The sequence below is a fragment of the Heterodontus francisci genome, unplaced genomic scaffold, assembly GCF_036365525.1.
Source record: "Heterodontus francisci isolate sHetFra1 unplaced genomic scaffold, sHetFra1.hap1 HAP1_SCAFFOLD_83, whole genome shotgun sequence".
Taxonomy (NCBI): Eukaryota; Metazoa; Chordata; class Chondrichthyes; order Heterodontiformes; family Heterodontidae; genus Heterodontus; species Heterodontus francisci.
Genome location: NW_027141917.1, coordinates 5,303,319 through 5,307,484, shown reverse-complemented (window position 1 = coordinate 5,307,484; position 4,166 = coordinate 5,303,319).

Sequence of the window (4,166 nt, the reverse complement as noted above, 5' to 3'; positions counted from 1 at the left end):
GTGTCAGTGTATGTCTTTGTTACTTGGTGTAAGTGTGTGTCTGTGTTGCTGGGTGTCAGTGTATGTCTGTGCTACTGGGTGTAATTGTATGTCTTTGTTACTGGTTGTCAGTGTATGTCTTTTGTTACTTGGTGTCAGTGCATGTCTTTGCTACTTGGCGTCAGTGTGTGTATGTGTTACTGGGTGTCAGTGTCTGTCTTTGTTACTTGGTGTAAGTGTGTGTCTGTGTCACTGGGTGTCAGTGTATGTCTTTGTTACTGGGCGTCAGTGTCTGTCTTTGTTACTTGGTGTCAGTGTATGTCTGTGTTACTGGGTGTAAGTGTATGTATTTGTTACTTGGTGTCAGTGTGTGTCTTTGTTACTTGGTGGAAGTGTGCGTCTGGGTTACTTGGTGTCATTTTATTTCTGTGTTACTGGGTGTAAGTGTATGTCTTTGTTACTGGTTGTCAGTGTATGTCTTTGTTACTTGGTGTCAGTGCGGCGTGTCTTTGTTACTTGGTGCAAGTGTGTGTCTGTGTCACTGGTTGTCAGTGTATGTCTTTGTTACATGGTGTCAGTGAGTGTCTATGTTACTGGGTGTCAGTGTATGTCTTTGTTACTTGATGTAAGGGTGTGTCTGTGTTTCTGGGTGTCAGTGTATGTCTTTGTTACTTGGTGTAATTGTGTTTCTTTGTTACTGGGTGTCAGTGTGTGTCTTTGTTACTGTGTGTCAGTGTATGTCTTTGTTACTTCGTGTAAGTGTGTGTCTGTGTTACTGGGTGTCAGTGTATGTCTTTGTTACTGGTTGTCAGTGTATGTCTTTGTTACTTGGTGTAAGTGTGTGTCTGTGTTACTGGATGTCAGTGTATGTCTTTGTTACTGGGTGTCAGTGTATGTCTGTGTTACTTAGTGCAAGTGTGTGTATGTGTTACTGGGTGTCAGTGTATGTCTTTGTTACTGGGTGTCAGTGTATGTCTGTGTTACTTAGTGCAAGTGTGTGTATGTGTTACTGGGTGTCAGTGTATGTCTTTGTTACTTGTTGTAAGTGTGTGTCTGTGTTACTGGGTGTCAGTGTCCGTCTTTGTTACTTGGTGCAAGTGTGTGTCTGTGTTACTGGGTGTCAGTGTATGTCTTTGTTACTGGGTGTCAGTGTCTGTCTTTGTTACTTAGTGCAAGTGTGTGTCTGTGTTACTGGGTGTCAGTGTATGTCTTTGTTACTTGGTGTATGTGTTTGTCTGTGTTACTGGGTGTCACTGTATGTCTTTGTTACTTGTTGTCAGTGTATGTCTTTGTTACTTGTTGTCAGTGTATGTCTTTGTTACTGGGTGTCAGTGTATGTCCTTGTTACTTGGTGTCAGTGTGTGTCTGTGTTACTGTGTGTCAGTGTATGTCTTTGTTACTTGGTGTCAGTGTATGTCTTTGTTACTTGGTGCAAGTGTGTGCCTTTGTTACTGGGTGTAAGTGTATGTCTTTGTTACTGGTTGTCAGTGTATGTCTTTGTTACTTGGTGTCAGTGCGGCGTGTCTTTGCTACTTGGCGCAAGTGTGTGTCTGTGTCACTGGTTGTCAGTGTATGTCTTTGTTACTGGGTGTCAGTGCATGTCTTTGCTACTTGGTGTCAGTGAGTGTCTATGTTACTGGGTGTCAGTGTATGTCTTTGTTACTTGATGTAGGGGTGTGTCTGTGTTTCTGGGTGTCAGTGTATGTCTTTGTTACTTGGTGTAAGTGTGTGTCTGTGTTACTGGGTGTCAGTGTATGTCTGTGCTACTGGGTGTAATTGTATGTCTTTGTTTACTGGTTGTCAGTGTATGTCTTTTGTTACTTGGTGTCAGTGCATGTCTTTGCTACTTGGCGTCAGTGTGCGTATGTGTTACTGAGTGTCAGTGTATGTCTTTGTTACTTGGTGTAAGTGTGTGTCTGTGTTACTGGATGTCAGTGTATGCCTTTGTTACTTGGTGTAATTGTGTGTCTTTGTTACTGGGTGTCAGTGTGTGTCTTTGTTACTGTGTGTCAGTGTATGTCTTTGTTACTTCGTGTAAGTGTGTGTCTGTGTTACTGGGTGTCAGTGTATGTCTTTGTTACTGGGTGTCAGTGTATGTCTGTGTTACTTAGTGCAAGTGTGTGTCTGTGTTACTGGGTGTCAGTGTATGTCTTTGTTACTTGTTGTAAGTGTGTGTCTGTGTTACTGGGTGTCAGTGGCCGTCTTTGTTACTTGGTGCAACTGTGTGTCTGTGTTACTGTGTGTCAGTGTATGTCTTTGTTACTGGGTGTCAGTGTCTGTCTTTGTTACTTAGTGCAAGTGTGTGTCTGTGTTACTGGGTGTCAGTGTATGTCTTTGTTACTGGGTGTCAGTGTATGTCCTTGTTACTTGGTGTCAGTGTGTGTCTGTGTTACTGGGTGTCAGTGTGTGTCTTTGTTACTGTGTGTCAGTGTATGTCTTTGTGACTTGGTGTCAGTGTATGTCTTTGTTACTTGGTGTAAGTGTGTGCCTTTGTTACTTGGTGTCAGTGTATGTCTTTGTTACTGGGTGTCAGTGTATGTCTTTGTTACTGGGTGTCAGTGTTTGTCTTTGTTACTTGGTGTATGTGTGTGTCTGTGTTAATGGGTGTCAGTGTATGTCTGTGTTATTTGGTGTCAGTGCATGTCTTTGTTACTTGGTATCAATGTGTGTCTATGTTACTGGGTGTCAGTGTATGTCTTTGTTACTTGATGTAAATGTGTGTCTGTGTTACTGGGTGTCAGTGTATGTCTGTGTTACTGGGTGAAAGTGTATGTCTTTGTTACTTTCTGTCAGTGTGTGTCTTTGTTACTTGGTGGATGTGTGCGTCTGGGTTACTGGGTGTCCGTTTATGTCTGTGTTACTGGGTGTAAGTGTATGTCTTTGTTACTGGTTGTCAGTGTATGTCTTTGTTACTTGGTGTCAGTGCGTGTCTTTGCTACTTGGTGTCAGTGTGTGTCTGTGTTACTGGGTGTCAGTGTATTTCTTTGTTACTTGGTGTAAGTGTGTGTCTGTGTTACTGGATGTCAGTGTATCTCTTTGTTACTTGGTGTAAGTGTGTGTCTGTGTTACTGGGTGTCAGTGTCTGTCTGTGTTACTTGTTGCAAGTGTGTGTCTGTGTTACTGGGTGTCAGTGTATGTCTTTGTTACTGGGTGTCAGTGTATGTCTGTGTTACTTGGTGCAATTGCGTGTCTGTGTTACTGGGTGTCAGTGTATGTCTTTGTTACTTGGTTTAAGTGTGTGTCTGTGTTACTGGGTGTCAGTGTCTGTCTTTGTTACTTGGTGCAAGTGTGTGTCTGTGTCACTGGGTGTCAGTGTATGTCTTTGTTACTGTGTGTCAGTGTATGTCTTTGTTACTTGGTGTCAGTGTATGTCTTTGTTACTTGGTGTAAGTGTGTGCCTTTGTTACTTGGCGTCAGTGTATGTCTTTGTTACTGGGTGTCAGTGTGTGTCTTTGTTACTTGGTGTAAGTGTGTGTCTGTGTTACTGGATGTCAGTGTATGCCTTTGTTACTTGGTGTAATTGTGTGTCTTTGTTACTGGGTGTCAGTGTGTGTCTTTGTTACTGTGTGTCAGTGTATGTCTTTGTTACTTCGTGTAAGTGTGTGTCTGTGTTACTGGGTGTCAGTGTATGTCTTTGTTACTGGGTGTCAGTGTATGTCTGTGTTACTTAGTGCAAGTGTGTGTCTGTGTTACTGAGTGTCAGTGTATGTCTTTGTTACTTGTTGTAAGTGTGTGTCTGTGTTACTGGGTGTCAGTGGCCGTCTTTGTTACTTGGTGCAAGTGTGTGTCTGTGTTACTGTGTGTCAGTGTATGTCTTTGTTACTGGGTGTCAGTGTCTGTCTTTGTTACTTAGTGCAAGTGTGTGTCTGTGTTACTGGGTGTCAGTGTATGTCTTTGTTACTGGGTGTCAGTGTATGTCCTTGTTACTTGGTGTCAGTGTGCGTCTGTGTTACTGGGTGTCAGTGTGTGTCTTTGTTACTGTGTGTCAGTGTATGTCTTTGTGACTTGGTGTCAGTGTATGTCTTTGTTACTTGGTGTAAGTGTGTGCCTTTGTTACTTGGTGTCAGTGTATGTCTTTGTTACTGGGTGTCAGTGTATGTCTTTGTTACTGGGTGTCAGTGTGTGTCTTTGTTACTTGGTGTATGTGTGTGTCTGTGTTAATGGGTGTCAGTGTATGTCTGTGTTAT